Source organism: Colias eurytheme, chromosome 20 (assembly GCF_061535395.1).
Source record: "Colias eurytheme isolate Ceu_HAF_F1 chromosome 20, ilColEury1 Martin Lab GWU primary, whole genome shotgun sequence".
Classification (NCBI taxonomy): Eukaryota; Metazoa; Arthropoda; class Insecta; order Lepidoptera; family Pieridae; genus Colias; species Colias eurytheme.
The window spans coordinates 7,591,639-7,605,863 of NC_142999.1; the positions used below are offsets into that span (position 1 = coordinate 7,591,639).

The 14,225-nt window shown below is 31.7% G+C and overlaps 1 protein-coding gene across 2 annotated transcripts in view; it reads right to left on the reverse strand.

Annotated features, from left to right (window-relative positions):
• The window catches only part of LOC149899771 (fibroblast growth factor receptor homolog 1-like), a 67,142-nt gene extending 53,739 nt beyond the window's left edge, over nucleotides 1-13,403 (reverse strand). For both annotated transcript variants that reach the window (XM_090113862.1, XM_090113863.1), the window contains exon 1: nucleotides 13,229-13,403. The gene's annotated coding sequence lies outside the window, so the exon portion shown is untranslated. The remainder of the gene's footprint in view (nucleotides 1-13,228) is intronic.
• Nucleotides 13,404-14,225: the final 822 nt, after the last annotated feature.

A 14,225-nucleotide genomic window follows, 5' to 3' on the forward strand; every position in this document is an offset into this window, starting at 1 on the left:
CAATACATAACGAAAACTATTCATAGGGGCATGTAGATCAGGCAAGAAGCTAAATCCAAGTAAAATACGAGATTAATACTCCAAATGTAATGTTAATGAAATCGGAAAGAATTTTTTGTCTTAGAAATTAACCAACCTTTTAACGCAGATCAAGACTTCTTAATATTTAAACTAAATAATAACAAATATTAAAGTATTGGTTACACACAAATAAACACCAAGCGGATATATCAGATGAATTTATAGCCAACATCACAGAGATTTGAGTGCAATCAAAAAGTTTTGAACATAAATCCTTACACTTTGAGGTTATTTTACAAACAAAATGTCAGGTTAAACTAGTTTCTTGTAAATCAAATCAGTTTTAGTAAATTTACAGTAGAATATTAAATTTTAGTTTTGGTCCTATACCAACGGCGTCAGGTATACCCAGATTCAGAAATATAACATGCTCATTTACCTAATTTAAAGACAATATTTTCGATTAAAACAGCTTATACAAGCATTTTAAAAACATTTTATTTAATGAAAGTCACTCATTACTTTTTCATAATTTAAACAAAATCGATTTATTAGTAAAGAAATTACGTATTATAAAACGGGACTAAGCCCAGATTTAACAGACACATTGTTAACAATAACATCCTTTATGTTAAAAACAAAAGGCGAAATGGATCAGCCAAACGCTTTCTTTAAACCAGACACTAAAAATTAGGTTACTAGTTACTAAAGATGATGCAGCGGTTCCGTATAATCTATACTAATATTATATAGCTGAAGCACTGTTTGTTTGTTTGAACGCGCTAATCTCAGGAACTACTGATCTAAATTGAAAAATTATTTCCGTGTTAGATAGCCTATTTATCGATGAAGGCCTCACGCTAAGACCAACAGAAGCGGAGCCAGTAGCCACGTGGGTGAAACTGCGTAGCATAGTATTCAAAATTATGCTACAATTATTTTGGTATTCGCGCCATAAACGCGTAATGTTTCCTGTAGGGCACTGGGCAGTTAGATAAAACATTAACAACCATACTAGTATATTTTAAAGTATTGAATTTAATGAATCATATCAAATGCACTGCATTACATTTGCACACTCATTTGAGATTTTGACTATGCTATCTTCAAATAATTTTTTACATTTATTAATAGAAATAAAACAATTTCAATACCTCAGTAAATTGGTACTAAAATGATTAACTGTTAATAATAAATAATTAAAATGAATAACTAGAGAACTATTTCATCAATGTGTAATGTGTATACCAGGATCTAACGCTATTTAAAATAAATATGTGAACATTATGTACATGGAAGATTATATGGCGCTAATAGTTAGTAGGTTATCTATCCTTAATTACCATTAATCTACTACATTATTCATCTGTATTTTATACCGATTACCTACATGTTGCAATAAATAAGTCATCATAAAGTATTTTCTGTAGAAACATTATTTCCAATTGACAAAGTTAGTTAGACAATAAGGAATTTTTATCAGATAATTAAATAAGTTTTCTATTTTATACACAGTGCTAAAAGAATAAAGAAACAACATTATAGGAACAAAACATACAGAATATTTCAATGAAATTTGAATATTTTGGTGGTTAAAAATATCGATTTCATTAACGTATTTATAAAACACACATATATGCAAAACAGGGATCACAACATAGCTACATTAAACCTATATACCTCCACTAGTACTCAAAGTGTACACAAAATAGATAATTGACCAGGGGACCCTAAAATCGTAACAATAGGGGCGTACGTAGGTGGACCAGCATAGATTAGTTAAATGCGGCTACTTCACTTGATAGTTCGTGTTTACTTCTAAACCTCTTCAGATTGCTATGAATAGACACACTTGAGGTGATTCGTTTTATTATGTGCTCGAATACTTTTAACTGATGGAGTACTGCACCAAGTGCATGATGGGTTTTTTGTTAAATTTTTATTCTATAGAATATTTATACTCAAATCAATTAATTAGATATTAATTCTTGTCACAATTTCTGCAAAATTACAACTATAAAAAATCATCAAAGAATATTTTTTGTCCTTTATGTCTGATAGTCTGATGTAACAAGGACTGACTATAAAACATTTTTTATTTAATTTTTTTTTTCTATATTATTGTGCTAGTGAGGTGTATCAATAATTTAAAGTCGGTAATTTCAAACGCTCCTCCAATGAATTAATATGTGATACAGCGTGATATTAAATATTGTTTACCTATTCATCCCTCGCACGGATCTTACGTTTTTTAACAAAGAACTATTTCTTAGAAGGCGGCCTTATTCCCGATTCATTTCACGACCATACCGGGACAAAACATTACAATACTGAGATAAAATCTCATTGGACAATAGCTGGTGATAAGTCCGACACCTCGTTGGAAATTATTTATACGGCAACACCTAATAAATTCCTTTTTTTGATTTTCATCGAATCGACAGGAAGAAGTGATAACATCGAATGCGAAATATGGGAAACGACACAAAATTTTGAATTATTCAAACTTTATACGGACGTGTGATAAAAATAAATGTCTTGAAACATATATAATATATTATTTAATATTTTTTTTTTATAAATAGTAACAAAGTTCAGACAGATGCAGCACGCTGCATCAACGTAGCAAGCGTAGCACAGAAACGAATAAAAAGATGGAAACGTATTGCTATAAAAATTCAACAGACTAAAAAGTCCAATCAGATGAAATTGAAGAAATAAATTCACTTTAATCACTTCGTTTTAAGATTTTCCGTTGCCTGACAGGCAAGGATCCAATTCCCACAAAGATGCGAGACGCGGCCCAATTCTGGTCTCAAAAACGTAATAACACGCCGTCAATCCAGCACAAATGTGACAGGCATTAGCATTCCCCACATTCGTAATGAATTCTCGGATCTTGTCGTGACAAAATTCTTTCTTGTTAATCGAACGGTTTACAGAATAGCGCCTCGAATTTTAAAACCTCGTGTGTGGCGTTTTATTCATTCAGTGAAAGTTCGTACACGTTACATTGAATTTCGTTTTATATTCAAACGCCAGCTTTATTTATGTTAGCCGACTGAACAATACCAAGTAAGACGTTAATGTTAATGAAGAAATCACCGAGATTAACCGCAACTTCCTTAGAATTTTATTATTAACTAAATCTAAACATTAACTTATTAATTAAAATGTGTAACGACGCGTAAGGAAACAAAAGGACTTCCCTTAAGCCTTTCACAACGTTACCCCCGATCAGGATAAGAATTCATTAACATTATTTGAATACTATGTATAGTAAATTAAACCAACTAGAGTGCAAAACAAGGTCCCAGATAGCAAGCAAGACAAACATAACTAAAACGACATTTAATTAACAAATACAATTAACAATGCTGCAACCGCTCGGTACCGGTTACTAACGGCGCACTCTTATATGGGGAGCGATTAATATTTACAAGGTGTTCTTCATCGTCTTTGCACATGTTAAATACCTTCGATACAAAGCCGTGTTACTTCGGGAGTTCCGCAGGGTTCTATTCTTGGACCACTTGTAACGTGCAACTTTTTATAATAATTGTGATACTTATTTTTGTACTTATAATATATGTATTTGATGTAAAATATCGCATTAATTTTAAGGTTGTATTCGGTATTAGCAATATTTTACCATTCGTAGGTAATTTAATACGTGCATTTTGTCAAATTGGTTGAAGAAAGTCTTTAATTGACATTGTGTCCACTAGCGGAGAAATCGAATAAGAATACGGTATCTTTTCCATGCAGATCTTATTTAAGTAAATTTAAATGAATTTATTTGCATAATTGACACAAGGCGAACTATTTAAACAATACTTCGATTTAATTGTTTTATTTTCGATTTTCGCACGTTCTGCAGCATATTAACAGATTCCAATACATATATGGAAAAAAGAGAGTAGAATAAAAATATCATCACTTGAATTTACTTTGTCAAAAATGTTCCTAGCAATGAGCCTTTTTCAAGTCAATGACTTAACACAACCGGAAGCTTCGATAATATTCCACTAGCCACCACGAATATAGATGATTGACTGCTATAAGACGCTCTTCAAACATTCACCGTCTCTTTCACACGTTTCCAATTAAGGAAGGTACGAATGGGACAGATGTCGATAGAATGCCCTCCACGTACGAGGAAGCGGGAATGATTTCTGATGTCAGTATAGAAATATTAATCGTGCTCACTCAACGGCAAATGAAGTAAAATTTGAATATTCTATCGCATCCATAGCGTTCGCCATTATCATATCCGAGTGGATTGTTATGTGATTTTTAACCCGGGGTGTAATGCGCATGGAAATGATGTAAGATGCTGATGCACTGCGCATATAAAAAGTTTTGATTATAGGGCATTACTTTTAAAATAAGTTGTATTGATTTGTTGGAGGGAATACAAATGATAGATGTTGAAGAAGGTCTTACTTAACATAATTTGCTACTTAAGAGAGCTTTGCATCTTTTTTCAATTTCTTTGTCATTTATATATTTGGATGATATTTCATTTATTTGAGATATCATTGAAGCAGATCAGGCATGTTTATACAATGTTTCTAGTCCTAAATGAACTACATTACATACTGTGCTATGATGGTCTCTCCAAGTTGTTTTTAGGCAATTTCGACAAACGTTTATCTCTCGATCTTTTGCACCCGATCTTTGACCAACACCTTCAGATGTCAACGTCACTTACGAGTGTTACTACTAACTACGTTACAAAAATATTCAAGAAGCGTCAATACTTAAACAAGAAGCGCATTCAAATACAATACTTATGAACCACGTGCACTTTACATAACACCATCACAATAAATCGCAACACAAACAATAGCAGTGAACCGTATAATTAGGTAATATTTTACACTTAGGCATTTTAAAAGGACTTTTCAGAAGCTATTGATACAGTTCGCTTTGAAATATTTTTATATGGTTAAGTGTAAATTAATGGTTGGAATAGCTGTTAAGAAATTTTGATTGGGATGTGTTTTGGTAGTGTTTTTTTGAGGTGATCTTTAGTAGATTAAGATTTAATTGAGTAACTTTTAACATCAATGAGTATCACAGTTTGCTGCTGGACAAATTTATTTCATTGTCAGTTCTTTGTAATGTAAACTATACATTTGTAAGATATTTGCGTATGAAATAAAGGTAAATAAATACTACATTACCAATAAAACAACATTTTTATTTTATTCTTCGTCAATTTAATTTGAATAACATTTTGCAAATTACTCTTCAATATTAGCTATAGAACGTGACTTCAGTTGCTAAAACAAAATATACTGTTAATATTTATTTACAGCTTTTGTTCAATTTTGATAAAATTTAGGTACCTTACCTTAGGTACAAATTACGACGATAACTTGCAATATTTATTAATATTTTTAGCTGCTTTAATCTTGGACACAGCCCAATATTTAAAATACTACCTACAAATCGACAAATTAAAGGTAAGTATTGAATAAAGCACATAATTTATTATATCTATAACTACATATATACTTTTTGTTATAATACACGAATACAAGGCATTGTAAAAAGTTCGCACGATACAACGTTACCAAATCTCGTAAGACAATACCCTGTCATCGTATTAATTGAAATTTATTACAATTTATACTATTGGATTGAATTGAAAAGGTATTCGAATCAAATTGAACTCTAACACTTAACCTTAGGGTCCATGTTGTGTTATGTTTTGACAAGCGTACAGTTTGTCTTCAATAGGATGAAGAGATGGCATAATTTAATACGTTGTACTCATATGACATTTATGTTTTTGATGAAATATATTTTTGATATAATATTTATAGAAAATAAAATATTATAGCTTGTTAATTGGTATTGGGAAGATAGATTGTATCTGCTAATTAATACAAAACTGCAAATAACGTTTAAATTCATTTTAATAATTATAATTAAGTGTTCGGAATTACTACCTACTTGTTTTATTCGTAATTATCTAAGAATAAAAGTTTGCTATTCTTAAAATCCAATCGTAAACAATACATTTTCAATTACAAAAATATACCTAGATATTTATTGGAAAGAGTTCGATAAATTATAATCATCGTGAGCCCTGGCCTCGGTATGGGATAAAAATATCGATAAACCACAGATACATCCCTAGCGGTCAGACAATCGAAGATAATGTTCCTCTCATGTGATTGAGACAATCACTGGCCGCTTTTGTTTTATTGAATTACAACGAGCGTGTTTTGTTCGCTTTATATTTGTCACGTGGCATATTATATTATCTGTGAGTTCTGTGACCATAGATATTGTTAATCCTATTATAATATTATAAATGTCTGATATCTAATAATGCAAATATTATACGTAGGTAAATATAATAATTAACTAAATTTTATATTTCATATACCCATATTCATTGTTTATTTCCCTATTGAAAACGTGTACAAGTTTTTTATTTTCATTTTTTCAAATATACAACATCCAAAAACTAATTTCTTATTCTAGTAATGTCATATACTTTTATTTTGATAAGAATATAAATATAGAACACTTAAAAATTATCTTTATTGAAAGCACCTTTCAAGCTTTACGACTTTTCCGCCATATAACAAAATCATGTAGGTGTCACTTTAGTATTTTGTTTTTATTCTCTAAATTCTTAGCTATAATTTAATTTGATTTCATTTATTAAACTAAAAAAACGTGTCATGGAAAGTATCTTAAACAGATTATTTTAAATTTAATAATAAATAATAATTAAGCATTATAATTTATAAGTAACTGGCTTTCTGACCGCGGCATCGCACACCTTTTAAAAGAAAAACCCGCACAATTCCCGTTCATCCGGGATAAAACCTATCCCATGTCCTTTATCAGTTTTCAAGCTATATCTGTACTAAATTTCATCCAGATCGGTTTAGTAGATAGTGTTTAAGGAGCGTAGTAGTAATTGTTTGTTTGTAAGCGTAACAAACAGACTTACATTCACATTTATAATACTAATCTTTGTAAGACAAATTAATCTCACACACAACTCGTCAATATTTAGAACATCCAATTACGATACTATCAAACATGTATCAAAGAAATTAGAAAATCCTTAGAGATTAAAATTTCGTTACTCACGAATAATATACGTCGGTAAATGTAAAGCAAGTGAACAAAAGGGAATATTATCTATGTCGTGATGCGTGGTCACATTAGTGTCCCATGATTACCGTGAAGCGGTCCCATTTGTGGTCACTCTATTTGATGGCGGCCATGTTTTATTCCAATTTTACACGCATTTAAATGTATTTTGTCTTTATTACCCTCTGCGTTATGGGTGCATTTTTTTTTAATAATTTATAGCCAGCTTTAGATTTTTACTGTATTTTTACTAATGGTAATCAGTATTCAGTACCTAGTACCTACTATAGAAGATTTGTTTATTTCTTTTCTTATACATGAATGCCATACCAAAATAATCATGAAATGCAGTTTTTTTCAGGTAGGTAATTTTCTAACACATGAAATATTTATGTTTGGAAGAGACCAAATATTTTCATGTGCTAAAAAATTGTTCGAATATAAAAAGAAAAAAATACGATCACAAGCAATTTGAAGTAGTAGGACATCATAAATATGAAGGATATTGGATGCGTCAATCAATAGAAAGTGACAAGCAATGATAGTATTCTTATCACCGTCCGGAGGAAGCTGCGACAGGCGGAAATTATTGTACTTTGTTCTCAATCTCATAGAAACCAAGATTTGAACATTCAAATTAAAAAACCTAAAAAGAGCGTGTGTGACGAGCACACGTGTCAGAAGTGAAACTTCTTTGGCAAGATTCAAAGATACCCAAATCCTCGCCTTACTCCATAACGTATTGCAATGACGCGACCTTGAAATTTTACTCTCAACGCGCCTTAAGAAGTTTCACTTCAAAATCTATAACTTTTTTCAATGTTACACACAAACAACTTATGTAGGTACCTCATTATCACTGAAGAACAAGAAAAAGGGTTATGTATGTTCTAATTTAATTTGTTAGTTTATAATTGTTAGAACATAGAACTAACGTTAGGTATTAATTTAAACAAATTACTGGTCGTTTTAAGACGCCGTTATATCTTTGAATCTATATTTGTTAATGTTAATTAATAGGTCGATGTCTAGTTCTATTGTGATCGATTAAACAATAACAGGTTCTAAATAAATAAACAATAACTTATCGTTTGTTTAATTCTATTCTAATATTTACCAATAATTAGATAAAGCTACTAATTTACATCAAAATAAAATAGTTGCCAAGTGAGAAACAGATTTCACTATTTTTTGTGTAATTATTGTAAATGCGTAGATTTTTCGTAAATATACAAAAAAGTATCGCATTTAAAATGACGCAAATAAACAAGTTAAAACCTGAAAACAACCTAGGAGGTTATTCGGTTTAAATTACATAGTAGGTATTAGACATGAAAATTATACGCGAGTACCTATCTCATCTTTTCATCTGTATAGATAATTGACGCTAATTAACTATATGACTTTCACACAAAAATAGTTATAAAGTCCTAAAATAAAAAGCAAACTAATACTTTTACATAAAATATTTTATGATAATCACATTATATTTTCGTCAATACAACACGGAAGGGGCTAGATGACGTTACAATAGAAGTATTTGAAGCTTAAAATATCCATAAATTACCAATTTATTATGCAATACGAGTAGAAGAATCGTTGGTGGAATAAAAACTACTATAACTTTACACTCCACATATGAATTGTTTCGTTAATATTCAAAGACGTATAAAGGTAAGCTTACTATGCTTGTAAAACGGTCGAAAATAAGGTAATTATTTGACTGTTTTATTATCTTCATACATAAGTGCAACGTGGTGAGAAATAATTAACTTTAAAAGGTATGTTTGATGCACTTGCGCTCATAATAAACATACGTTCCTTTGAAAACCTAATAGATATTTTTAACATGTTATTATGAAATTATGAATTATTCTCGTAGTTGGTGTCTACAGTAACCAAAAACTGCACCTGAAGTAAAATAATATCCACAATACCTTTGATTTTAATTAATGGAAATATTGCTGTAACGAATTATCTCAGAAATTGTAAAACAATTTTGATAGTGGACGATGTTGCACGTATGGACGACAACAGGGATCCTCTGCGTCTGCTCGATGGAAAACCAGATGGACGTAGAAATCGAGGAAGACCAAAGCTCCGTTGGCTAGATGGTGTGGAACAGGACTTGGAAGCGATCGGTGTAAAGAATTGGAGATCCCAGGCAAGGGATCGCGGGGTCTGGATGAAAGTACTGGACCAGGCCAGGGCCCACTCGCGGCTGTAGAGCCTCAGATAGGATAGGATAGGATAGGATAGTAGACGATGAGGTTTCGAAAACACCCATCCTATATAAACAGAAAGTACCTAAGATTGAATAGTTCAATTGTCATATCTAAAAATAAAACAAATGATAGGTACATGAAATCACTTATAACCCTAGAATCCCGAAAATGCTTTTACCAGTAGTTTTACGACATGAACAGCTAAAATAAACTCTTCCGATAGTCGACGATTATTTGGGACCATCGGCGGTTTGGCAGCAAACTTTATTAGTATCTTATATGAGATACGTCAAGCAAACAAAACATATGCTAACAATGATATGTGGAAATTGGAATTAAATGTAAAAAAATAGCCGAAATAATTGTATGTAAAATATATAGGTACATGAAAATTTGTAATGTTTGGGTTTTTATCGATTATAATAATGATAGCTTATTCTTCAGTTTCAATAAAAATAGATCTTTGATCTTTTTATTTTACCTTTTTAAGTCCCTTTGATAGGCGGATCATAAATGAATCATCATAACTAAGTAGTATAAAACAATATTCGAGGAAAATCATAACTATAAAATAATATAACAATATCCAAGGAAAATCTACTACAAAACCATATTCGTTTATCTTTCACTGTGTTGTTTATTTTTAACCAGCAAAATTTGCCTTATTATTAAGTAATCAAACGAGTAAATGCGTATTAAGGAAAATTTTACCTACAGAGTACAATGTGGAGTACAAACTAGTTAAAAATAGGTAGGTAGAGACGGAAAACAGGGGTATAATTCATATTATGTTTCAGGATAATACTATCTAACATAATTTCATGTAAGTATTGATCGCATATTTTTAAATATCAAAAATTCCATAAAAAATGAAAATAGAAAAAATGATGATTCGCGAGACCACATAATCGCAAATATTCCTAACTAATTTTTTTATTACATTTTATCAACAATTGATTTTAAAGAAAATCCCTGTGTAAACATTCTTTAGTTTACCATCTACCCTCAAAAATATTGCAGTCAGAAATGTTTCTGGTATGTAATATTCGAAATAAATCATCATAACTATATTATGATCAACAGCGTAGCTCGTTAAAATGATCAAAGAGATACTAAAATATCTGCAGTGAAATTAAAAAACTAAAAAACAACATTGAAATTCTGAGTAAAACTAACCATAAACTCAATTTAGTACGATTAACCTGAATATAATTTTATAAGTGTTTTTCTTCATCTCTTTCATTCATGTCTATCATCTATTCGTAGATTCTTTTCTATAAAAGTAATTCTAATCTATTTTAGTTAATAATAAATTAATTCCCGTATTTAAAAAATAATACAATTTATAGTTATCTAAAGCCGGGTATCCACTTAGGTTCGCCGTGGTTTGCGAACGCGCCCGCTCCGCAAACCAAACATAATGGATACGTCGTGATCGCGGAGCGCGACTGGAGCACGATCGGAGCACGGCCGCGGCGGAGCGCTCCGGAAGCGGTTTTTTGCGCGAACTCAAAGGGGAGCGCAGTTTGTTCGTGGACGCGAGCGTGTGATTGTTAAGTTCGCGAACATGGAGTGGTCCGATGAAATGATGAATATATCCATTATTTCATTATTTCTTCTTCCCTTATTCATATAATCTTGCCAAAATCGAGGAGGTTGTTTGTATTCCATCACAATATAATGATCAAAATATAAGCTGCACTTCCTACTAATTCTGGAGGCGGCATGTTTGCACTGACCGTTTGTCGTGTGTCTATAACTGGAGACCGGAGCGCGGAATTTAGCGCTCCGACAGGAGCACTGATGTTGCAGCCTAAGTGTGTACACTGTACACGTTCACGTTCGCGGAGCACACAGTGTTCGCAATCCACGGCGAACCTAAGTGGATACCCGGCTTAATATGGTTTCTAGTATCATACAATGTTGAATCAATGAAAACTAATTCCTATCCTATTTGAAGATTTTCCGAAATAATTATAATTTTTTTTACAAAAAAGTACACTTATAAATATATCTATTTAATTACCAATTTACTCTACACTAGCCTATGTTAACAGATTAATAAATAGCTGAACATTAGAACATCTTCATTTGTGACTATTTTTTGCGGTTACCACGTGTTTCGGACTACATGCCAGGAGGTAAGGAACAGGGTAAGTTAAAAGCAATGGAGACGCCCTCAAAATATTATTGTCTTCTTATTTATATATTTATACAGGTTATTTGATTCATGTACAACAAATCTTACGTTTAAACTATTTACGTTTAAATGACAATATTGACTTTGAATTATAGGATTGAAAATTGAAAAGCTTTATTTCCATTGCAGATAGAAAAGAAAAATCACATATAATAGAAGTGTTACGTACAATCCATAAGTCATAGTAATTTATTAACGTTCTACATCACCAACTAAACTACGATAATATAATCTGCAAACAAATGATAGTGCGTTAACACAAGTCTCATACAATTAAAACAATTGTAGGACCAACAGCTACTCCACACCTCCCTTGTACTGTAGGCGGCCAAACATATTGTCTGCCACGTGTTACGCTACGCGGGATGAATGCTAAGGGTCCGGTGATGCCCAGCTTCTGGCCTTGCAAGTTGCAACCATACAGGGCCTATCCGTTGCTAGAGAGCTTGTTCAATAACTACATAAACTATAGTAGGTAATAAGTAATAACTTATACCTAAGTATTTATTATGTTGTCTGTATATGGTATGGAAAGTCTTATATTTATTTTTGCATTATAACAAATCTTATACAATAAAAAAATTGTAGGACTTACAGCGACTCCACGCCTCCCTTGTGCCACAGACTACAAAAACATATTGTTTGCCACGTGTTACACTACGCGGGATGAATGCTAAGGGTACGGTGATGCCCAGCTTCTGGCCTTGCAACCATACAGGGCCAGAATATATTCTCAAACGCGACTTCAGGGGCTAATGGGCTATACATTTCTATGCTAGAAAATGCCTTCAATACATAAAGTAATAGGTATTTAGGTACTGTGTAGTCGGTCATACAGGGGCTATTCATTTATTACTAGAGAATGACTTCTATGCATAAAGTATAGGCTTATAGGTATTTTATGTCATTATATTGTAGTCTTATAGGTATTGAATGAACTATTTCTTATGTAGTGAAGATGTAATTTTTTTATATGGCTTTTTTCATATTATACCTACTGTTAAAGTATTCGTCTATATATCTACATATACTCATCAGAGAATTAATAATATTTAAAATAGTAATATGCTAATAGGTACATACTCTAAGAGTAATATGGAAGAAAGTTTTATTTGACTACATAAGTTATTAATATGCTATTGTAGGTTTATTAATTAATAACCTATTTATTAATTAATAAATTATCCTTAAATTTTTATTTAGCATAAATATTAAAATATATTATCTCATAGCATACTTTTTACGTTTGCAAAATGGCCTAAATAACGAATAAGTATTTGTTTGTATTGATTATAATTTTATTTATTTACTTAATTTAAATTTAAGCAAGCATTCAAAGAAAACTCTTCAAATATTTAAAACAAATATTTTACATTTTGAATAGACGATACCTCATACAGAATGTTAAAAATAAAGATAATATGTATGTGTTCCTAAGACCAAAGATTGCCGCGAAAAATTTTGCCGCCAAATTGCGTGCTCATAAAAAACGTGCACCTGATATTTACCCAAACATCTGTTTCTCAACACAAACCGGCGACACCGTCTAACTGTTTCTAGCTAACCATGAATCATTTTAAATATTCAACTAATTATATTTTCATACAGCCGCCGTTCTATATTTAATTATATCTTAAAATAACACAAATCCGCTTACCGACTAAAGAATGAAGAGGAATCCCGCGCAAAATCGCACTTACAAGTCACTATATCGTCAAAATGAAACGTCACGTGCACAAAAAATTCACTGAGAGTCACTTAACACGACTAAGTTCCGAATCGTGTATTTTTCAGGACACGCCGGGGCCTTGACACACAGCCACACACGTCAAAGCTCAAGAAAGGACTGAAGACGGCGCGAGCTTTCAGCCGAGCGATGCGCGCGAGCCCCGTCCCTGACGCCGTTAAATATATTTATCTCTTTCTATTGTATGCACTCTATTTTATCTCTCTCCCTGTCCCGCTGACTGTCTCAGTGGAAATTAAAGAAAACGCTCGGATCGCGCCGTTACATAATTCGTGTGATTTATATCGTCGTCTGATTAACGATCGAATTTTAACGCTTTCGTTTTGTTATGTTAATGTTGGACATATTTTGTATTGTAAAACAATTTAGCGGTAACGGACAGACGTTCGGAAATTAGACCAGTTATATTGCTCCATTAAAATTTTATTTTACTTTCCACTGCTGATTTCATTTTATGAATTCTATCCGAGATTTCAAAAGCATTTCATAGATTTTACGTCTTCATAAAGTTTGTTTGCATGGAAGCGAAAACTGGTAGGTGTATACTGCTTTAATGGAGTTAAGTATTGCATTAAAAAAGTAATTGCATGTAATTCTACAAGATGCGGAAAAGCCTATTTAATTAATTTTACAAGAATTAGAAAGATAATTTCTAGATAATAAGGAGGTTGTGAAAACATTCAAATACCAAAATAATTGCATTACCTAATCATTTTTACTCGTGTATGTTTAATTACGATAAATAGTTCTATTTTAATGTTCTCAATTCAAAATTACATACATTGTTTTGTGTTTTATGGTTAACATCTCAAAAAGTCAAATATGTAACGAAAACTAGAAGGGATGTAAATTAAAATGTGATATAAATAAAACAATACCAAAAGTTATGTTTATAATAATTATTGAT